Below are 24,962 nucleotides of genomic sequence, written 5' to 3' on the forward strand. Positions count from 1 at the left end.
CCAGTATATTTCTAAGAGGCTTAACTTCTACTGTATGGGTGGTGACCACTTATTGAAAATCAAGCCGCATACGGCATCCTTACCCCAAACCCTTAGTTCATGTGACTAGATAAGGAAGTGACATCACAGTTGAGTCTAAAACCACTCACCCAAAAAAAGAGAATGCCTTAATTTATCACACCGTGCATAATGTAAGCAGAATAACACGGATCCTTTTGTTCGTATTCAAATCTCAATGTCTGTATGATTACGTGGAGAATGTAATTTGTTTTTTCATTGATAAAACCCATAAAGATTTCACATACCGTATTAGGGCTCATCACTTTCAATTAGCTTTTACCGTTACGTTGAAGTCTACTGAAAATGGCTAATTGTTCTGTATGTAAAGAGCAGATCGAGTAACGCAAATAATCCTGCACATAGGCCTACAAGCCCAGTGGTTAACAGGTCGGGCTCTGGGATCTGTGGTGCTAATGATGCTCGCAAGGCCGAGTATCAAAATAGTAAGCTAGGTGTGGTGGATTTAGCTTCTTCCCCTGCATGTTCTTCTAACAATCCAAGAAATGCTCTTAGTTGTTGTTGTGTGTGTGTGTGTAAATGAGCATTTTTTCACATTTCAAAGGTTGGAGTATTCATTAGTCGCTGATATTATGATTACTTAGCTTGTGTCAGCCTTCAATACATTTTTAGACAAGCTTTCTTCATTCCAAACGTTGTCACGGTCTGTCTGTCAGCCGTAAAGTGGGCAGGAGATGGCATCTGCTGTGTCTGCTTCTGGACTAGCCGTGTCTGAATGGCCAGAGGCAGCCCAGGCATGGGGGATGGCTGATGGGCTCCCATTTAAGGCTTTTTACCAGTGACAGTACTAATTTGTGTATGTCTTTTCTCTTCCAGCCATCAGTTCTCATTAAGCTGATATAGAAACTCATATCTGTGAGATGTCTACCTGGCTTTTCAATTTGATTAAAATTGGTCAAAAAGTTATTGGACGAAGGAAAGACGGACAGCGTGATCATAACTCTTTTTCATTAGCGACTGAAGCCAAGAATGCCGCATTATAAAACTGCGCCATGCATTTCTGGGAGATGCTTCTATCTCTATAAAGCGTTTATCTAGTCCATATTTGCAATTATTGGCAGCCATATAAGCTATAAACATTACCAGTAGTTTGCAGTGATATTTAAATCACCTGAAAACCGGTGATGGAAAATGAGGAGTATCTTGCAGAAGTAACAGATTCTGAGAGGAAGAGAAACGATGTGAAAATTGTCAGGCCCAAGTGTTAGCATGGCTACTACATTTGGAAGACATTAGGGAGTTTTCGTACTATTTTATGTACGGAGCCTCCTAATAGTTATTTCTCATGGATCTGCAAAATACAAAAGACTTTAGGTTAAAGGAATAGTAATGAATCATTTATGAGATATTATCTACGAAGATGGATTGGTTCCATCTGTTACAGTAATAAAAATAATAATGCTTAGCAATTACATAAATGCTTTACAGGTTTTCAGTGTGCATCACAAACATTAATCTAAGATCTAGCCCATAGCACAGTTTTTAAGAGCTTGTAAAATGGCTTCAGCTTATACATACTGGTTTATTTATTTATTTTTAACAAGGAAATTTGTTGTAATAGAGTTTTTAAACTGGTTTAGGAAATTGAGTTGTAGCTCCTTGCTCTAAGACACTATCTGAGGATAGCCACAAAATTTGTTTCTTTTCCTTCTGTTAATTTAAGTTGCTGCAAATGTCCGGGAAAAATACAACTCTACAGGCAGGTGTTCATTAACATACAAATGCTAGAAAAGTCTTCCAAGATGCAGTACTCGTGTTATCTCATGGTGAGTTGTTAATCTCATTTTTTGTGTCTTGTAAGCAGCTCACTGAAGGCCAATGTATTCTGACGGGAAGTATAGTCTGGCAGAAGTTAGGCTATGTCCGTGTGTTATATTTCCACATATAAGACCATGGTACCTGAAAGAAATAACTTCTTTTGTTCAATCCAGGAAGAAATTTGATATATGAAATAGTGGTTTCCCATAAAACATGTTTTAGATGCAGCCTAATTAGCCTAACAGAATGAGTATTAGATTTAATTTTGTTCTGTTTGTTTTTTAATTTGAATTCTTGAAAAAGAAGTGATTATATATTTAAGGAAAAAAATTTTTTTATATCTATTGGAATTGTTTGGTGTCCTCCCTCACAGACAAAGGTGTGGTAATATAGACAAAATTTATAGTAAATGCAATTTAATAAATATCTAATCCCTACTGATATTTTGAGCATGTCTACAGGCTATATGAATATATACATCAATATATGTTATTACGCTTGGGGTAAGTACATACGTAAGGGTGTCTTGAAGTTGGCTTTGCAGTGTAACCTGTGACCTTGAAAGAAAAGGTGCCGTGTAAGCTATTGCTTTGTAAATCTGTTTATCTATATACGTCATAGATTAGACATAGGCTTTGGAATACGACTTGACTGAAACAAGTGACATTAATTCCATTAACTGCCGTCAAAAGTAGTGTGTGTGTTGACAATTTGAATGGGGTGAATTACGTATCTTGACCTACCAAGTATTTGGTTTGGAAACATATAATGCATTAGATTATGCTAGATAACAGGAATACAACTAAAATATCCATTTGGCAAAACAAGCTGTAATTTCCTTAAGCAATATTCTGTTAATTCATATATAATGAGATTGATTAAAATAGCTGGGAAAAAAATATCCAGTGTTTCATACACAGAGAAGACGATGGGTTCTGGTTAGTCATACCCGAGTGCCGATAGTCATTTATGAAATAGAGCAACAGTTTGTTATCAGTGCTAACTCTATCCTTTTAATCATCAATGACCTGGAAAGCAGTTCTCTAGTCTCATTATCCAGGCTATCTGGGTTAGTGTTCCAAAGCATAAACGGAGGAAGTGATTAGCAGTGCAAAGTCGATCTTGCTCGGTAACTCCCAGATGCTGCTTGGTGTGCTCTGCTGCCCAGCCCAGCCGAAGCTTCCCCTGCTCCGCGCTGCGGCCGTTCTGGTGTCCTCACCTGGACATCCCTGTGGGTACCCAGCTCCTCTCCAGCCCTTCTCTCAGGAGGCATCGCTGCTGAAGCATCTTCTCTTTGACCATCTTTGGGGTTACCCATCTGAGAGCCGGTACAAGGCAGCTGTAATATTAAAAAGCCTCTCTGTCAGTCTGTGCCAGCTCCTTGGTTCTTTGCTGGATGGCAGTGCCTGCCTATTTACAGCTGCCAAATTATGGCTAAAAGGAATTATTGCTTGTAACACACTTTTCCTTCCCTGCCTCATCCACGGCATGAAGTACACGGTAGAAATCCCTTACTGCAAGTGCACATCAGCAGGTTTCCTCAGCCATTGGAGAAGGATGATAATCCTCCAAACTGCTGTGGAAACCTGCCCAGAAATCTACCTAAATGGAGGATGGAGCTCCCATGGTGTGAATGTTGTGATGTACTTTTAATACCACGCTGACAAGAGTTAAATTTTGGTGGTGTTCCTCTAAACTGGCTTTCTTTCATTCAGTAGGGCATTAGAATAAACGCTTTCAAGTTGGTGGTGCACAAGAGCTTTGACAAACCAGTTCCAGCTAATCTTGCTTTGAGGTGGTTAGATCTCCTGGCCCCAGAAGTCTGCCCTGCTTTTCTGCCAGAGCTCACCAGCCCGTGCCAGGAGGGAAAACACGCTTCTGCCACAACTGGAGCCTTGGCTCAAACCCACTCTCATCAGCAATTTAAACCAAAGTGCCACTCTGTGAACAGGGTTAGCCGAGACATCACACACCTTCTGGTGTTTTGCCTCTCTTGGAGATGTTGTCCCTCGCAGAGGATAGCCGGGTGAATGATAAGTAGTCATAATAAACCGCCACTGCAAGGGTTCTCAGATATCTTGTTTCAGGTAACCATCATCTGTAAAATCTGTAGTTAGGCTAGTAAATAATTGGTGTGATATTTATTTTTCTTCTCTTCTTTCTTTCCGTAAAACCTGGTAATTATAGTTGAGAATATTGTCCCAAAGTTCCAAAATAAGTCGCTGAATTTTGCTGAGAAAATGGTCCTAGGCTGTTGCTACTCAGATGGGATCTCAGCACATAACAGGGTTTCAGAACATTTTAAAAAATTGAGCTACTCAATGCCAATACTGTTTGTCTGGAATACAGAAGTAACTGTGTTACACAGCAGGATGCTATGCAGAGCTGAGCTGCAACATGGCTTAATGTATTAGGTTGTTTATCTCGTAATAATGGCATGATAATTGTGATAACATCAGAAATTACTATCATTCTTTTCTGAGAAATTGCTTCGTACCATCCTCTTGTTTAAATATGCCTGTGATAGTTACGAAATTATTTACAGGACTATTTGGAGCCTTCCCCTTATTTAACCTTCCAGATTCTACTCAAAAAAAAACCCAATTTGTGTGTATGTGTGGGAAATTCCTGGTTATATCTTACTTGTGCTGAGCTGCCTTTTGTACATCTTCCCAGTGTTTTGCAGATGTGTGTAATATTGAGCAGGCTTTTTTCTCTTTTTAGTGTCTTATAAAGATCCCGTACCTTGTCTTGTAAAATGTGACTGCGGGGAAAAAAAGGGTATTGATGACTAATAAGAAATAATCTGTGGTTAACACAGCTCATCCCTTTCTTTTTCCCTCTGTCATGATCAGAGTGTATGCTCCAGCTGCTATTGAATGTTGGATTATCAAATTCCAGTATTTTGAGTCGATTTACGGAAATGGTTTGTTAATCCCCTTGTGTCTGAGTAAAGAAGAGATGGTCTGCTTTAGGGAAATTTCCTGCGAAAATGAATCCCACCTAGGCGGTACCTCTCCTCTGGTCCAAGTGCCCCAAAATATTGAGTCTTCATCCAGCAGCAACCAAAACGTTTCTCCAGCTTAAGAACTTTGGAACACCAGTCCTCACTGCTGACATTTTGCAGTATGTTCAGAAGGTAAGAAAGTCTAGTTTGGGGAGGAGAAAGCTGCAAACAAATTCCAATGTGTCTGTGTCACTCCTGCCTACGTCCTTAGGAGATGATATCTCAGGTAATCACATCCTAAATTATTAGAAGCCTGAAGACAAACTTCAGGGACACCCCACAAGCAACCAGTTAGCCAGTATTTTCCATATCATGAAGACACAAGCGACTGTCTTCTCATCGTGATCTGGAACTGCAAAGTGAAGCAATGATAATTACTTATCACAGAGGGACAAATTCCCTTTATTTTTATTAGTAAACATCCGCAGATTATTAGGTTATAAGTACAAAAGAGAAATTATCTCTATATCCTTCTGTGCTTTGCAACGTTTCAGTGATGTTGTAGTTTACTTAATCTAACTGAACGGTACGCTCATGTGAGAAGTGTGGAAATTGAGGTGAAGGGTCACAAAATGACATTAAAATTGGTGTAGGACTTCAAGCTTCCCAGCTTCTACTTTCTTCCTTCAATTGGCATTGCCAAGAGAAAGCGTAACGGAAGTTACTAACATGAGAGAAGTTTCCATTAGATTCTCTTTCAAAAATCAAAATAGGGTCATGTGGAGAATAACCTTTCGAACACAAAATGTTAATGACTGCCGAGGTCTGGACAGGACAGATACGCTCCATTTACACAGCCTTAGCTTCAGGTTATGAGAAGTGTATGGAACACAGGCAGCTACAGAATAACTCATTACCCCATGGAAACAAAAACGTCCCGTGCCTTCAAAATTTCTTTCAAAGTTCATCAGTGTTAGGGACAGACTTTTAAAAATATTTTTTCCAGAATATTCTCACCATTATCAGTGCTATCACTTGACCAGGTTTACAGTCGTGTAACGAGGAGTAGTACAAATGGCTATTAGGAATTATTCGTCAGGGAAAGGGAGTGTTGTGGTTTGGAGTGTGAGGTTGGCTGCTGGGATTTCGGACAGTAACATTTCAGCGTGAGGATTGTGATCTTTGACTCTCTGTGCTGTCTGACTGGTCGCACAAGTCTTGTTTCTCCTCGGTGGAGGAGACAGGATGATTTGACCTCTTTATGCATAAAGAATAGCGAATACTGCGGTGTAGGTGTGGGCAAGGTAACCGTATTTGCACAGTGTGGGAATCCAGGTGAAGAAAAGCCAAGAGTCTATTTGCTTGTGTCAGTAGTGATTAATAAATGTACAAGTATGTTGACTCAGAGTTTGGAATTTGTGCGAAGGTTTTTTACCTAATTGGCCTGAATATCTTCTGGATGTCCGTCCTAACGTCATGACAGCTACTGAGCCTGTGGTGATAGATGGGCTACAAGAATCCTGTTAGCGAGGGTCTTTGCAGGAATCTGTGTGCTACAAGGAAAGTTCATCCCTTGAAAGTGTTTTTGGACTAGTTGTTTTTGGGGTTTTTTTAATCTTTCTTGAGCCTCTCTGGTGTTTCGTCCTTTGGTTTGGTTTTGTTTTTTTTTTTTTAAATGAATATATATAAAAGGTGGAGTGAGAGAAGGGGCAGACTCATTTCCAGAATGTATTTATGATTTAGCAGGACTGAAAGAGAAGTGAGTTTTGGTGGTGCATGCTCAACAACAACCGTGAGACTTTACATGCTGATAAAAATCACTGGAGATTGCGATGGACACTGAAGCCAGAAATTATCACGGTAATTTGGCTGCCTGCCATTCTTTTACTGTCTTTTGCTAATTTATGTACGGTATTGCATGATGGTTGTTCGGAACACAGGCAGCTTCATGAATGGTGTCTTTTGTTCCAAATGTAGCTGTCAGGTTTTATTTAGTTTCCTTAATTCTAATGCTTACCCCTGATATTCACATGACAAACACTGTGACCTGTAGTGCATATCTCTTGCGTTAGGAGAAGCAAAAGGAGTCTTTCTTGTACGTGTTTGGGCTCATTTGAATGTGTTTCCCTTGAGGGAAAATCCCACATTGATGCAGGTCCCAGATAAAATTTCTTATTTCATTTCCCATACGAGAGGCAACAGCAGTTAGTCCCCGAAAAGTGAGCCGTGGCAGTTTCCCGCTTGATGACTGTCACTGCTACTGCTGGGTGCTAAAATAAATGCTCCTCAGTACATTGGAGTTGAAAAAACAGCGTTAGGAAGCTGCTTGAGGGAGTCAGCGGTATCGAGGCAACTTTCGAAGAGAACGAAATGAAAGAGTCAAGAGTAAAACACCCATTGAGGGGTGCACTGCGGCGTGGGTGTGGGGAGGGACAGATGGAAAGGGTAAAACCAGCTGAAAGGAAGAGAAATGTTCCCAGCAAAATGGCTCGATGTTTTCAAAGAACAAAAGTAGAAACCCACGTTGGAGATGTGATTTAATTTATAGAAGTTTTAAATTGTTATATAATTGGAGCTTTACCATGACATTAACAGTGTAAAACTTAACGTTTAACTGGCTTTATCACCTGAATGGTGTGTATGCCCCCCCCCGCCCCACAGAACACCGGCTAATTTTGCTGTTACACTTTGCTAATTTCTTCATTTCTAGTGAGTTTGGTTTTTAAATATCTGCCAACTCTGTGAATTCCAACAAGCATTGGCATGAGTAATGAGTCAAATGTTAGAGCAGCATTATTCTTTGACAGTTCTAAAAGGATTATATAACTAGAATTTTAAATAATATTTTTGAAATGTGTAATTTAAAAGGTCCTCGTGTTCTGTAAATGGTTTAATTTTTCATACCATTTAATTGACATTGCAAAAGAATCATTAAGTCAATGATGGTTAAACCAGCACTTTTATGGATCAAACTCTCTTCTGGGAGAAATTTAGTCATCCTGAAAGAGATACAGACATATATTTTGAGGACGCTTCAATAGAAGCAGGAACTAAGCAGGCTTTTCAATAAATCTCTGCCATCACATCTAACCTGGAACCCCCTTCTAGTCCTCTCCACAGTCCCCAGTGGATATTGTGGAAAAATCCTGTTGTGCCTTTGCAACACGACACTCACTTCACAAGGAGACGCTTAGTTCACCCATGTGGTTTCAGCCCAATTTGAACCAAATTCTAAAGAAGTGAGAATGTAATTAAGTTATTAAGTGTATTCTCATGTTAATATTAAGCTGCTTCATTTTCTGTGTAGTAAACTTCAGCCCTCATTAAAAGTAAATAATGCAGTTTTGCTTGGGTTTGTGGGGTTAAGTTTCAAAACTCTGCATACCTGAGACAGTTGCTGCAGACCTATGTACTTTTTCTTACTTGGTAAGAACCCGTCACTGTATTGCATCAGCAGATATTTTTGTTTTTACTAAAAGTTATAATACTCAAATATACAGTAGGTCCTGAAATAGGAAAAGAAAGGAATAGTACCTAGAAGTGTTCTTCTGTGGAAGATGTGAGCTTTACTGAAAGTAAAATATTTTAACATTTCCAAGTTACGGGTAACATTAGTAGAGCAAGTTATGTAAAAGAAGTTCATAAAGAGGAGAAATAAAGGAGATCAGAAATTAAGGGATGATAAATACAGAAAAGCAAGTGTATCAGGTCAGGAAATAAATAGTGTTATTCAAACAGGGTTGGTGATAACAGGGAATCGAGATAGGATGGAATTACAATAAAAATGAAACCTGGAAAGTCAGGAATTACTCAGAGAAGATAAATAATTAGAAGTAGGAGCCGATTGTCTAAGAACAGAATATAACTGATCTCTCAGTTTGAAAATTCACTCTACATTTGTGTGATGTAGAGTTAATGACCATATTTTCAATGTTGTTAAGTTCCCTTAAGTAATATCTCTGTTAAAAAGCATGTTCAGCCTAAACTTAAAAATTCACTAAACCAAAGGTAAAAAATTATGAGAGGACAAATACCCCCTTGAGAATATGGTTATGAAATATAAACTGGCCAACAAAATACGCTTCTATATCTAAGTTCTCAAACCTCTCAATGAAACAATTTAGCAAAAGCTTGGAGAAGCGTATGCCTTGCGCCTTTTTTCTGATGATCAGCCAGTTTGAACTGTACCGATCATGACTCTGTTCCTTTCCTGAAAGAAAAAAAAAAAAACAAACAAAAAACCAGGAGCTTGTCTGCCCACATCTCTGTAGCTGAAGGTTTGCCACTAAGTATCGTGGTCATTGACAACAAAGAAATTTTCCAGACCTAGCGAAGTTTCTGTAGAATTTAGTAGTTCCCATGCCACATTTGTTCAGCCTGTGTCATTAGCAATAATAATAAAGAAAAATCACTGGCTCCAAATACACAGACTGTTCCCAGATATACACACAGAAACAGATAAATCTGGACTAAATGTCAGCACTTACAAGGTAAAAAGGCTAATTGCAACTAAAGCAAATTAGTCCTTCCCCTAAAGATAAGGAAACCAGATCCTGTATCTCTCTCTCATCCCCAGCCCCATGTCCCGCTTAATCATGTTCCCTAATCCAGATTTCTTCTGAGTGACATTCCCTGTTTGTCCTCTTTTCAGAACTTCCTCTAAGCTTTCCTGCAGCCCTCTCCACTCTTCCCCTCCCCATTCCTTGGATGCTTCCGTGGGGAGGCTGGGGGGTCATAGCCAGCAGAGCCTCCTGCCTGGGGACCTTCCCATGGCAGAGCCTGCAGGACTTTCCCCTTCCAGGTGGAGCCGTGGGCACTTCTGCAGCCCTTTGTCGGTGCAGTAGGATCCTCCCCCACCTTCCTCCTTTTCAACGCATTCATAGAGTCACAGAGTCCCAGACTGGTTTGGGTTGGAAGGGACCTCCCAGCCCACCCAGTGCCACCCCTGCCATGGGCAGGGACACCCTCCACTAGCCCAGGTTGCCCAAAGCCCCATCCAACCTGGCCTTGAACACTGCCAGGGAGCCAGGGGCAGCCACAGCTTCTCTGGGCACCCTGTGCCAGGGCCTCAGCACCCTCACAGGGAAGGATTTCTGCCTCACATCCCATCTCCATCTCCCCTCCTGCAGCTTCAGGCCATTCCCCTTGGCCTGTCACTCCCTGCCCTTGGCACCAGTCCCTCTCCAGCTTTCCTGGAGCCCCTTCAGGGCTCCAAGGTCTCCCCAGAGCCTTCTCCAAAGCATGTGGAGCATCGCTCATCTGAGCAGACATTGAGAAACCACAGCAGAAAATTTCTGCAGCGCAAGCAAATTGAGAGACGTAAGTAGAGAGGTGTACCTTTAGTTCAGTCATTTTATTTTAGCACCAAAAAACAGATGAAAAGCTCGATACATCAGTGTTTCAGTTATGCTGATTCTGTTAACTTGCTGACTTACTGTCAGATGCACGTATTTTACGAGCCAGGACTTCAGCCAGTCTTAGACAAAGCAGCGAGAGCTCTTCTGCCCTTCCACATACACTTTGCAAGAGCAGATCTTTCAGCTGCCTCTTTGCTGACGGTCTGCTGGTGCTGTGCCAAACCGTCTGGGAGGCGTCTTCCTCTTCTACTTATATATGAAGCATCATAGCACTTATGCGAGGCCAAGTAAATTTAAATAGTGGATCAATCTACAAAATCTTAATTTATAACTTAGATTTTTTTTGGTTTGGAGAGGGACAGATGAGTCTTTGCTAAAATGACAGGACTTCTTAAGCCTCTTTCCAGGCTGGTACCAACAAGGTAGGGAGGCACAACAGTTTGCAGAGCAGGTGAAGGATATGATGTTTCCTGAATAGCTGAGGGCAAGATATTATGCAAGAGATTTTCTTGTGCATTGAAAAAAGCCCTTAATGTGATGCTCTGTTTGCAATATTTTCTTTGTCACTTGAAAAATCCGTCATTTTCCCTGCTGAAGTTTTCCCCTTGGCTAACTTTATTCTTTCTTTCTCTTTACAAGAATTTGGGATTGAAGTGGTTCTATTTACTCTCCTGCTAATCCCTACCTTTCGGTGGGGGGCTGGTAAGCCTAACTTTTAAAATGTGGTCTTTTTAACTGTTTCGAGCAAATATAAAGAGCATATAAACGCAGAACCTTTTAATGCATTTTTTCCATCCGGAGTAACTGGCAATTATGTCTAAGTTGGATTTCATTCTGGAGCAGCAGGAGCCTCAGGGCAGCAGTATCTTCTGAACACAGCTCTTGTCTGTCTGTGGTATTTGTGTTGCTCTATAACAGTTGTCTTTGAATACAATTTTTAATGTATTTATCTGGCAGCGTTCCTTGTGCATCCATTATCAATGTTTTACGGAGACTGAAGGATTCAATAGTTGTGAAGAGTGTTTTTAACAGTGTTAGGATTCAACCAATACTTGCCACGTCTGGAGTCTCATCATGAAACCACAGTTCCTCACTGCATCTTTGTTGGGGTATAAAACCAATGAACCAACCAAAAAACATTTAAAAGACTCCACCGGAAAAACTCGAACACTTCTTCAGAATGCGTCTGCAGACTCAGTTGTCCATCTCAGGGCTTTGCCTGCTGCTCTCGTGGAGCATTGCTCTTGTGCACATGGTGTGAGTTGTAAAGGGCATTTGCCCTGTAAAGCTTTTTGAACAAACCAAAATCTTGTATAGCGTGCTGCCAGTTTAATCAGATGCAGTGGTTTAAGGAGTCTGCATTGAGGAGATGATCCGTTAGCTTCCTCTGCCTTATGTTGTAGCCCCTTATGTAGTATAACATCTGGTGGAAACGGCTTGTATTAGTCTTATCTTCAGATTGCTTAATGGCTCTAATAATGTGGCTCCAAGGCCTTCCCCGAGTGAAGCGGGATTTGGGAAAACGTAACCTTGACTGTTGCTATTCCAAGAATGTTAGCAAGTTTTATGTTCTTTTCTTCTTTCCCGTTTTAAATTTGTGCTGTATTTTGCTGTTAGTAATTTACAATAAATTTCTGACTTGGAAGTGTTATTAAAAATACAACTAACTTTCTTTTATTTTCCTTTAAGGTCCTATAATGTCCAAAATATTATGTATTAACATTGTGTATGAGATGCTACTGAAAAAGCTGACTTCCTTTTTTTCCATCTTTTTGTATTGTTTTGATACTTTATTTCAAAGCTCAAGTTTGCTTCTATTTCTGCTCATCAAATCAGAAAAGCTTTATTTTAGCTCCGTGATGAAAATTCTATCAAAACACTTTTATTTAAGGGTTTGTTGGTTTGGGGTTTTTTTTAAATATTTCCTGGAAGAGAAATTTGGAATACAAGCACATATGGCCTGCTTAGGATCTTATTTCAGCATTGCTCAGAATACTCACGTAAGTAGATAGGGAGAGCAGGATGATAGAAATTTGGTGACCATTGACTTCCTGTCTCGCTGGTGCTGGTACATTAGCCCTTATCAGAGTTGGAAGAGCAGCTACAACCCAGCCATTGTAGGGATTGGATCAATACCTGGCAAAGAGCCTGAAGGTCAGATAAAGTACTTAGGCAGGCAGTATGCCAGGCTAAAGAGATGTCAAGAAAATCAATTAGATACTAAAGAAAGAGCAGCAAGCTAACTAAAAATCCAATCTTGAAAGGCTCTTTATATTTTGAAGTCAGCTTATTAGTGTTAGCTATATCTTTATCTCGCTAATAAAATTACGTTTGTTAAGCAATTAAAACCAGACTCGGGTCATACAAGGCTAGCACAAAACTGACTGCGAACACCTGTATGGTACTAGATTAGAAATAGCTACAAGTGGCGGAGATTAAATCGAATGGCTTTCAGGGTACAGCCTTACATAACGTGTGATTAATCTGCTCTCCTCCTCGCCATATTGATTACTTTACCTATGTGCCTGTGGCATATATCTTAGATACTTTCTCCTCTGAGTGGTAATGGAAAGCATAGGCTTTGTCTACTGGTGCCAGGTAGTTTACTTAATAAATTATAGCTGTCTGAAGTCAATAAATAGAAGAGAAATTCAGAGGGGTGGGTCGTCCCTCAGCTTTCCTCTCCCCTCCCCAAACCACAGCGACGGAGAGGAGCACACGTTTTACCAGGTTAGCAGTTGGAAACACGATTGCTGTGAGTAAGTGTGTTGCAGTAACACCTTGTGGTACCAAAGAGCCCTTGCTCTCAGCTTGGGGGGAAGCTGCCCTCCTGCCTGGGCACAGTGGCCCTTCTCTGCTCTCCTCTGCAAAAAAGGACCCGAGAGAGAAGAAATTCAGCACACGTTGCTACCTGAAAAGAAAATCGTGCTGTTTGTTCCACACTGCATTTACTAGCAAAAATTCATAAATTAATTCCTGTCGGCTAATCAAGCTGCCCAAGGCTTGAGCATGTGAAGGTCTGTAAGCGTGTAAGTACGATGCATCTTCTCCCCAAACAGCGAGCAGATCACTCACAGCAGAGCAGGGTCCTGGCATCCTTGTGATGCATCATGCCATTGCCACGTTGTCCTTCTCAGCCGAGATGCGGTGTGCTGGCTCGTGTCCAGTCTTTATCTGATCCGAGTTGTAACCCTCAGAAATTGAAGCTGAGGTTGGTTGAAAAAAAGCAAATTCCAGCTAGAACAAAGGTATGCGCGTTGTTTTGGCAGAGTCCTTGACCATACAAAACCACCTGCGTTGTTGTTGTAGACTCTGTCATGAGACATCTTTGAGTAACATTCTGGCCTTGCCGAAGTCACAAACTTCATCAGCTTTTCAGGGATAGGATTTCACCTCCATTGTGTTTGATTGAAAATATCAATTAAAGGTAGTTCATCTCGTTGCTTATATTGATAGGTTCATCCGTGGACAGCACGTTTGATGGCACGCTGGTTTTGTTAGCATGCGTTTGGGTTGACTACTAAATACCATTCTTTCCTCAGAAAGGAATAGCATTGCTTTCCACAAGGCTTCTGTTGTTCGTACGCTCTCTTTTGACTGGCAGTTTTCAACTTTGGTAGCCAGATGCTGAAAACATGTGGTTTGCATGCCCATACGTGTGGGTATGTGGATGTATATGCATGCACATACATATGTCCTTCTCCATACATCACTGTGACCAGTTCCTAGAACTGAAATAATAATAGTTCCTTCTTCATTTTGACGTTACGTGGTGACACAGAGTCCTATACATATTAATGAAACAACACAAACTTGTCTGTGCATAATTAATAAGATTCAATTATTTTATTCAGAGTCTTACTGGATGGCTGAGGAATCAGAATAAAGAAGCAAAATGGGCATAAATAATGACAGCAGAAATTTGGTCTTTCTTTCTTCATTTGGTGCTCATTTTCCTCCTCGGATGTATTTTGTGATAACCTCAACCTACACTTTCAGCACAAGCGCCAGGCTTTCATTCGCTTGAACCTTTTGGTTGCAAATGATCTCACTAACAAAATATTGTAGGAAATAAGTAGTGTAGGTCTTCGCATACCTACGTTTTCTTTCCAAGTCCTTGGTCTCCTTGCCAGGACAAACCCATAACATTCTTGTCAGTATTCACTAGGATTATTTTTTTACTCAAATCCAGATTTCATTGGCTGGCCTATAAATTAATTCAGTCCCAAAGGATATGAAATCTTTCAGAATTTGAAATGATGCATCTTGAAATTTCAAAACCAGAAAAAAAAATCAGGAAATTTCCATGACCGTATGCATTGCCAGGTTTGACCTGCATTGGACTAAACTTGTCAGATGTCAAAATTTTAACTGTATAAAGAAAAATGTCATTAAATCTTCCCTTCTACCTGCCCTGTCCAGGTATCTGTGTTTCCCGTAGGACCAACTTTTTTGATGGAGTTTTATTTTTAGGAATCTGGGAGGAACTCCACATATTTTACATACATACATACATATATATGTGTGTGTACGTGTTATCTAAAGAGTACTGCAAGTAGCAGACAAAATAGTAGCTTTGAAGAGTGGTGGCAGTGATGTATGCACAGTAAATTAGGAAGATTTGTGCGAAATCCTTTGTACTGTTCTGGAGATCAAATGTAAATCTCTATAGAGAATGAAAGTTACCTATTATGGGTATTAAACAGAAGTTAAGCCTTCAGTGTGGAATTGAGAGAAGGCAAGTAAACTAAGGTTAATAATTTAATTATGAATGTTCCTTTTTTGAACATTAATAGATACTCATGTCTTATTCAGACTGATTTGTAAACTTGTGTCAAGGATTTTTATAAATTTCAGGTGACTCTGAAGGCTAGAGACATGATGTAGTCACTACAGTTTTGATCTCTGCCTCATCTGTACGTCCTGGGGATTCATACTGGGACAGGACTACAAGGTCCCGCTTTACTGTCCCGTTTCTCTCCGACAAAATGTGCTGTCTCCCTGATGGTGGGGAACGCACGCTGTGTTCTTCATCGAGCTGTGTTTAGGTACAACTTGGTGATATATCTACATAGAGTTGCTGGGTCCAAATGATGTGGAGTGGCCTTTTGGCCGATTCCTCCAGGTGGACCCAACCTCATCGGCGGCGAAGGGCAAATGACTGAGGTCCTTCAGGAATTACCAACCCCACTCCATCTTTCAAGTAAAACCTCGTTCTCCAGGTGTTTGTCCGTGACTATGGGGTCAGATAATGATCTCCTTAAACTACAGTTTGGCAATTCCTTTCTCATGTTTTCGCAGCCAAACTGAACAGTGTTTAAGTAGTGAACATGTGAAACTCTGATTCTCGTGGAAAATGGTCCTTGTCGCCTCTGCGTATTTCATGAATGCGGTATCACTAAGAAATGTTTACTCTTTTCAGCACTGTCACTTTCCATAAAGGGTTTTTTTTTTGCTCTTTGCAAAGAAAACAGGTATTTTAGGATTAGGAAATATGACAAAATGGGAAAGTCTGTTCTGGCATTGACAATGTGATCACATCATCTTGAAGAGAACACACAGATAACTGGGCTCTAGTCAACTGTTTGTTACACTAAAAGTGTGACAACCCTTTCCAAGCCAGCCTAGGATCAGTAGCAAGAAGTAACGCAGGAGATTATTGCATGTACTTGTGGTTTTCCAACTTCTATAGATGTATTCTGCCAGTAAGTGTTTCAAAGCTAAAATTCAGTTGTTTTTTGGGGTTTTTTGTTTTTTGGTTTTTTTTTTTTCAATTCTCTGAATTGTTTGGGTGCTTTGACACAAGAATTCACCAATTAAGAAACAAGCAAAAAGACTTTTAAATAAAACTTACCACATTTGTTCAAGTCATTGAAAAGCAGAAAATTACTGTTGCTCTCCAAAAAGCAGCTGTGTGTATGCAGTGACATTTTATTTAATGATTCAAATTATAGCATAAATATACATTGTATTACTTGTTATTCTCATTTGTATTACAATACTGCAAAAGAGCCTTCAGCATAGATGTCAGCTGTAACAACTGGGGCTTTATACAGGAGCGGTAAGAAACCCAGGCCTCAGTGACGTTAAGAAACATTAACCATCTTTTAGAATCTGATGCTGAAAGAGTTTTATATGTGCTTTTTGAATCCCATCATACTACATGCTGCTCTTCTTCTCACTTGGTATGACTTTATGTTGTTATTTACTATCAATGTGAAAAAAAAAATGGTTTTGGAGTCATTAATGTTAAACTTGCAAGAAAAAATGAATACCCCAGCAGGAAAAATAATTGAATGGATCCATTGTGAAGCAGATAGATACACAAGTTATTTAAGGATAATACCCTCCTTGCCTTCCAGACACTGTCCGGTGACATTTCTGACATGCGTGTGATGTCCTCCAAGCGCAGGCGTTTGACCCAAGCGCTTGGCACAGTCCCCAGTCGCTGGGTTGCAGAGATGCTGGATCTCTGCAGGGGAAGTCTCGCTCACATCTCTCCTGGTTAGGAGAGATGCTGTGGTATTAGTGTGGCTTCTCAGATAACCACTTCAGTATATTAAGCTGTTGCAAACTCTGCCGCAGGCGAAACTACTGAGGCAGCTCCTACAGCACGGAGCCTCGGTTTATTTGAATGGATGGGAAGCACCTGAGAATTGTGCAACAATTAATTCCCTTGGAAAAAATGCGGCCTGACTAGTTGTAGTGTTTCCTGCTTAGGAAGATATCTGGAGAAGAGTAGGAGAAGATCCCAATTCAGAAGCAACAGCAATTCAGCTGGAGGCCCTAGACCCTGCGGAGTGCCCGGTGTGGGCTCCTGAATAGACTGGAAATATAAAAAATAGATGGCTGACATTGTTCGAGTGCTGCCTGGTGAATAATGAACTGTGAACATGAACTGTGGCATTAAGGTCATTCTGTATTTTAATTATAGAGTGGGTTGTAAATTATCTAATTATCTGCATTCACTCTTTCAGAGAGAGTGAGAAGCCTTCTGCCTGCGGAGGCGGCTGACCTGGGCCTCGGCGTCGGGCTGGCGCAGGAGATGGGAGTTGTCGGGGCTACCAAAGCCCCCTTGCTTCCCTGGAAATCCAGGCTTGATGGATTTCAGAAAGGAACGAGAAACTTCAGAAATCGTCAGAGAAGGTAGAGGCAGACGTGATCAGCTCCGTGAGCACAGCGTAGGAGTGGCACAGGAGTCCCAGGGCTGTGGCATTCCTGGGAGATGGATGCCTGGAGCCAGGCCGGAGAGCGGGACGGGCTTTGCTGCCGAGAGCTGTAGGGTATCATGTTGTGGGATCCTTGCTTCTCTTTGTGCACGTTCTTGAGGCCTTGGTTGCACTCTAAGTTTGTAACTGATCCCCTTCTGGTTTAGATTTAAACTTTCGAGTTGATTTATGTACCTAGAGGGCTCCAAAGTGGACTTTGTCCTCTGCGTCTCCGTGAGGTACGAGGCAAATCCTGTGGCCGGCATGGGAACCCTGGCTTAAAAGCAGAGGGGACAGTCTAGAGCATTTGCTGGTACTCTCACAAGATAACTCATTTCTTCAAAGCCAGGCAGCAGCTCGGTTTAAAACCATTTATATGAAAATAGATTCTCCAGGAAAGAGAACATACTGCTGCTCGTGCTTTTGGAACGCAGCGCTGCTTTGTGCTCTTGCAGGTGAGCTCTGATGCTCGGGGCCAATTGCTGTTTGAACTGAGTGTGAGCAAGTTTGGTAGGGAAAAAGAAGTAGAAGAAAGGAATGAATACATGCAGAATATGTATCTTAACGTAGTTACGATTCTGAGAACTTCAGCTATGTTCAGTGCATTAATAATAATTAAATATACTTATCCTGCCCTTTAGAGCAGTTTGTTTTGCTGACTGGCTGCTTACGTGATGGCATCGCAGACAATACTGGAGCAAAAAAGTGCTTTTTTCATTTTTTTCATTTTGACAAAACCACTACTAGTTGTGGTTAATATAAGGCAATATATGGTAAAACTATTAAACTAATAACTTTCTTGAAATGAATACTTTAGATGGACACATGCTGGAGGGCTGGACCACGAGCATAGAAATTTACTAACTGAGTTAAAAGATCTTATTTATTTATTTTAAGAGCTAAGGTGTTTTATACTTTGGTTCTGTAAGCTTGCAAACTTTTTTGGCTGCGTATTCTAAATGCAAGAGAGATCTCTTGCCTATTTTTTAATCTGGAAAGCTCAAAGATGTTACTTGTAGTTAATTTTCCAGCAAAGAGAAACTCAGCCATGTGAAGGAAAACGACACCAATTTTACTCAGGCCATCAGCACTGATAATGCACTTGTAGAGAACCATCTGCATCGATGAGATAGTATTTATGTACAACTACACGTAAATCATGCCATTTTTTCCTGAATCACCACTTGGGGAGATTTGTGCTTTTTAGGGGTATTTGTGATTTATTTTTTTGCTGTTGTTTTAGGAGAGGTAAGATAAGGACCGGTCTGTAATACTGGAAAACAAGAAGGGCACATCAGCTTTGTTTTAAAATCCTTAGTTGGTTGGGGATTCAGTGTACATGTGAAAACAATCGGAATTATCACGTCTTGAAGATGGGCAAGGAAATGATTAAGTGACTCTATTTCTATGCAGATTGGGGCTACGTAATTAAATACGTACTTACAGACAAAAGCAGAAATGAAATTGCTTCCTCAGTTCAGAGAAAAATAATAGGAGAGAATCTAGAATGGCATGAATACAGAAATAAATGGAAGCAATAAATGGCCAGTCAATAGGGTTTTATGGAATTAGAGAAGGTCGAGCTAACCTGATCTTTTATTCTATTTTGAGTTTTTCTGAGACTGCAGGTTAGGCTGAAAAAGAGAATGTAATAAACCTAAACTTAAATAAAACATTTGAAATGAGTCTTATATGAAATGTTGATTAAGAAATATAAATCATTATCTGGCACACATTAAATAAGTTGAGCTAACTAACTGCCTGGCTTCAAAGGGTAGCTTAAACAGATAGTAACTGAGAAGTAAGTTTCTAGTAGAGAGACTTCTAGATTTGTTCTAGACCCACGGCTGTTTCACGTTTCTATCAATGACCTAGGAGGAGACAAGAAATCATTTCTGATGGCATATTGATACATATGGAGCGGAGATATTCTACGTCAAAGTGTGTATCGTGGTCTCACACATGTACGACAGAGAACGGGGGAGTAACACGCAGTTGAAGAGGCCAGCTCATTGACTTTGAGTGTGTCCACTTTGGGTTCCCCAGTCCGGGACAGGCACGGATGGGGCTGGAGCATGGGAGGCACATGGAGATGCCGAGAGCCATCGTGAGCCGGGAGGGCAGCGAAGGCCGAGGACAGGTCTGGCGGCTGCCTGCAGACAGCAGCTGAGCAGCTGGAGCTAACCAGACCTCCTGGAGCAGGAGCTTGGACCAGAGGCCTCCAGAGGCCCGTTCCAACCACAGTTACTGGGTGATTTGTGTTTGGCCCTGATGTGAACTCTCTGACTGTGCGGTTTCAGTCCTCAAATTCACTGTCCTTATTCACAAGAGTTCAGAAGATCTAAGAGCATCACTAAGATGCTGGCAAATGGCTTTATAGCCAGCCAGTATATATTCTCTTTATGTGGAGAATATGATGTATTGGTCTTACCAAACTAAAAATTGTGCAATGACCTCATCCGTAATAAACTATGTGGTGTATAAAACATCATTTAGCAGACAAAGGTATAGAGGGATCCAGGACTAGAAGCTGAAACTAGGCAAACTTGCCTGCATGAAGGGTGTGCTTTTTACAAATGGCTGTGATTAATCATTATTCTTATGGTCTATGGGTGCAGTGCCACATTACTTCTGATTTTTATCTAACTGCTGTCTGGTTTTAAAGATCTGCTTGTGTTCCCAGACCTCTTGGTGACCGCGTATGGTTATATCAAATTAAATACATTGTGAAGCTGTGCTCCGAGTTATTCCGGAAGTTAAGCTAAAGGAGGACAGCGGTCTCCGTTCCACATCTGTAAACCTCCCTGCTTCGCTGGGTTGCAAAAGGCTTTTCCAGGCACGTTCTTGCTGCGCTCAGGGAGTCTCTGGAGTTCCCCGAAGAGTTTTGAATGGACCAGCCGGAGAGGTGCAGTTTTGTAGAAACCAGTAATCCTGATGGACAGATCAGGGAACGACTCCACAATAAATGATGAATAAATGAACGTTTGCCCAAATTACCTAAAACGCAGCTAATGAAGCTAGGATGCCTTCTGTCTGGGAATGGGTCTGAATGTGTTCCATCTTTTAAAAAGGCCATGTTTGGTTTTTGACATATATAAAGACTACCTGCTTTTCTGGGAAGCTGGGCTAGCGGGACCATCTCGTGTGTGTCCTGTCTCCCTTGCTGTCCTGCTGTGTGTTGCTGCATGTCGGTACCCAACGGACCCATCCTGCCCCGTGCGCCGCTATTCCTGTTCTTTATCTACCTCACTCCTCATTCTCATTCCTATTTGATGTATATATATTAACAGTTTATTTTTGAAATAGAAATCCAGTAACACAGGATTTAGGTGGGGAGAAAATTTTCTGGTCCTCTAGTTTCCCCTCCTTAGCAAAAGTGCTGAGTAAACAACATTTTGTGATCAGTTATTGGCTGGGCATCGGGCATCCCCCTCCGATACAAAGAGTAGACACGCGTCTGGCTGGCTGAGCGCTTGTCTGAAAGCTGCTTCTTTGAATACATGTGATTAATTCAGCTGCTCTCATACGGTTGCTTTTCTTCTGGATCATTTGATATATTATGTAAACTGCTTACTAAGATATCATGTAGTCTGAAGCTTGCATTGTTTCATGGAGAACTCTGACAGTCCTGCTGAATTTATAGCCACGATTTCCAGACGAATGCTGAGGCTCGCTTCAATTGTAATTCAGCGTACTGCCTACAGCCCTCTGCTTAGAGCGTACGGCAGGGAAACTGTTTATGTTGTGGAATTGCTTTCTGACATTGATGCATGAGGAAATTGTTCCACAAAACCTGAAAAACGTGGTGCATGCTGTAAGAAATTCAGTGAGCTAACCAAGATAAGAGTAACTTTCCAGAGTGGCCAAAAGTATGGAAGTCTTTCCAAGGATTTGTGTCATCCAAAGGCCATTGTGTGGTGCTCTGCAAATATTCCTGCAGGACAGTCACACTTGAAATTCCTGCAGATTAGCCTATCATCGAGTCATCAGGATACTGCTATTTGAATAAACACAGCTGTTGTTTTCCAAGAAATATGGCAAAGAGCAGCAAGGAAAAAAGGGACAATTAGTGTAGCTAAATGCCAAGAAACTCAAGCTGGCATAGTTCTATTTATGAGACTTTGGGTTTCTGGAAAGCCCTTTTGAAAGACTCTTAACAGAAAAGAAAAAAATAACCTACCTATCCTATATCAGAGTCTCATTCATGTTTTTAGAAATTGAATATGATATGGGAATAATTTCCTGGATTTGTTTTTGGTTGGTTTTTTTTTTTTTTTTTTCTTTCTAAAATACTTCAGTTTCTCACAGCTCCTATTTCTGGTCTTCGTTTTAACCAAAAAAGGAATGTTAAGGCCAAAATACTTGACTGCGGTTTGCTTCTCTCACTGTCTTCTTTTGTGTCTTCTGGCTTGTTCTAAGTCGAGCTCAGACTTGGGAGAGAACGTATCATTTGATTACTGTATTTCCACTGACATGCATCATAGCAGTTTAATCTGTTTTGTCCTCAATTCCCCAGAATACGGAGGCTGTCTTGTATTTTCTGTTGTCTCACAGTAACCAGCAGCTGTACAGATGTCCATCACACTCTGGACAGAGCACGCATTAGCGTTCCTGAGACTGCAGAGAAACGAGTAGTTTAAAGCCACCTAGTCTGAATTTCCCATCCTCTGATCTAGTGCCAAGGAGAGTTCAGCCAGAAAAAAAATCTCAGAAACCAGAAGCAAATATGTGTATAAAATCTGTTTGGCAATCTTCTGAGTTAGGCCTGAGCGTACAGATATGATGGGAAAGAAATGCATTAGACTTTGTGCTTCAGATGGACTTATTTCTATAATAACTTCTCCTAACTTTTTGGTCTGTAGTAAAGAGAACCTTGGTTATTTTGGAAATAAAAATGTCCCTCTAGCATTCTTTGTTCTTGATAATGTAAAGATCCAGAGAAAAAATAAATAGGACTATGATATTTCTTCAAAAAAAATCCCCAGATTACACTTCCACAGCATCTCACTCCAAAAAATCTGCAAGCTCTATAAAAAATGTAGCTAAAGGCTTCTTGTTTGAGTTTTGGCTTCTACAACATATTTTTCCCCCAAAATAATACAGCCTACTGTTTGTTAGTGCAGGCAGTAGCCCAATAAAGGACTTGTTTTGAACATGGAAAGTTACGGCTTAAACGATCTGCTCTTTCCTGACTGCCTTGAGGAACCCCTCAGCTACCAGCTCCTGTAAATTTGCTGAAGTCCCGGTTTTTTGACATTTTGGCCTTGGTTTCATCTTGATAGTTCAAAACGAGCGTCAAATTTTGTACAACTGGGAAGCTGACTCCTCTGCAGCACTCCAGCCTTCCTCTTTTAAGCATGATGCACTTCTTCCTCCCAAATACCTTGTGCAGCCTTTAGGCCAGGGAAGCTCTCCCCTAATATTTTGGAAATCATGATCTCTCATGGGCTCTCCTCTGAATAGGAGAGGCTCGGTTCAGAGACCTGCGAGAGTGGGGAAAGAACTTAATTTGGAAAACAGAGGAAATAATAGAAGAATCATGACATCATTAAAGGAAGAAAGTAGAGAGAAAATGAGAGAAGACTCGTATCGTATACTTCTGGAGAGTGTGGAGGTCTCACGACAAGGTGTCAACATGGACTATCAGACGAAATACGGGCAACTGAGACAACTTAATTTCCTCTGCGTCACTGTGAGGCGTCTCATCTCATACACTTCAGCACTTTATTTATACCCCCATTTTGGCAATGCACATAGAGCAATTTCCTTAGTAGTGAGAGCATTTTATATCCAAACTGGAAATCATCCTGATAACTCTGTTCATTATGGGAAAAACAATGCAAAATGTGTTAGACCTAGAAAAGAGACCTAAGAAGTTACTTGCAATAACAAGTGTCAGAATTGTCACGGTGATGGAAGAAGTGTAACAGGCTTCTGAAAGTCACTTAGCAAAGGCTAAGTTATCCAAACCCATGGTAAAATTGCCTTGGGAGACAGAGTTGTACCACCTGGGGACTTTTGGAAGATACCACGTGAAATATAGACAGAAGTCAGAAGCTTTTGTATCTTAATAACAGTATTTGAAACTGAAGTCTGGAAAGCTTTGCTTATTTGTGGGTGTACGGTGGTCTAAGCTGTTAGTGGCTTTGCCACAGACGCAGGTCAATGTTCAACTTGCTTGATAATTAATAAAAGTCATCTTTTGGGGCACAGCTATGTCCTAGTCCTGCATGTACTGGAAAGAAGAGGAATTGAATTATTTTCCTTGGACATTACTCAATTGACCTTCCACTGAATAGTCTACCTCTTGCTTCTGCTTTTAAGCTTATTAATACAAATTTCCAACTTCTTCATTCCTGCTAATGTCAGAAAGTGCGGCATAAAAATTTATATGTGTATCTGAGTCCAGACAATCTGGCAAACTTTATTCAAAGTAAGGATAGGAAATCTGATAAAATGAATGATTCATCCTCTGCTGTAGCCCCAAGAAGCATCTTTGTTACCTGTTCATTTGTATGGCTTCAGGTGTAATATCTTACGCTCCGGCACTGTAAACCCCTGGAGAGAAGTCCTGTTTGTGAAGTTCGGTGGAAACTCCTGTGAAATCTTGTCATATTTCTTTCCTGTCCCTGTACATTGTGGAACCACGTGTTGATGTTGGTCAGCTTTTGTATCTTAGTAACAGCAGGAACCAGAGTTTGTAATGCGTGACTTAAAGAATGGAGAATGTGGAAGTTAATAAATTAATTTACTGAAAAAAAGCAAAACTATTATGTATGAAATTCCAGAGTTAGTAAATATAAGCAAAAGCTACCTCTGATTTGACTTCTGGTTTGAATTACCAATTCACGAGAATGGCTAAACAAGGTCATTTTATTTGGCGCATGTATTTTTTAATGGAACGTGATGTAACGTTCTTGCTGAATACCACCATGGGATCAGCTATTTGGATGCAGCCGCTTATATTTTGGGTTTGTAGCACGTAACTTAACATGTTGAGAGAATACGCGGCTGCTCAGGCATGGCAGTGGAAATACCGTAGCTACATCCAGCCTACTCCTGCACTGTCCCTTGTCAGCGCTTAGGGTGGCTGTTGCTTTTCCACTGCTGCAAGGATTTATTACGGCACAGTGCAGTGGTCCCCTCTGTAACGTTTGGCAGCATGGTTAGCCCACGCATGCCTGGAAGCCCCTGGTACAACTTCTGACCATCACAGTCTTGTAGAAACTGGGTACTCACGGTATTTCTTCCAGTTTTTAATTCTCCTGCTGGCTGATACTTGCTTGGTGCACTGGAGAATATCTGCATCTGAACCGGTACGGCAGGGATCTGTGCTTCATGCTTACTGTGCACTTCAGGCCATCTAATCTTAAATGGAGCCTGTGAGTCCTACTACAAACAATAAAATAAAGAGTAATAACATTAAGCTAAAAGAGGTAAGAATAACAAAATAAATTTTGGAAATATTTTTGAAAATAAGTGGTATACGCTGAGGTGGAGGGAGCCAGTTTTGTGAGTCTAGGCTCCAACAGTAGTGATGTGATTTAGATTAATTGCAGTGTTTTATTGCTTTGAATTGAAAACAGCATTTTTATAGGCTAGACAGCAGGTGCA

Source organism: Grus americana, chromosome 6 (genome assembly GCF_028858705.1).
Source record: "Grus americana isolate bGruAme1 chromosome 6, bGruAme1.mat, whole genome shotgun sequence".
Classification (NCBI taxonomy): Eukaryota; Metazoa; Chordata; class Aves; order Gruiformes; family Gruidae; genus Grus; species Grus americana.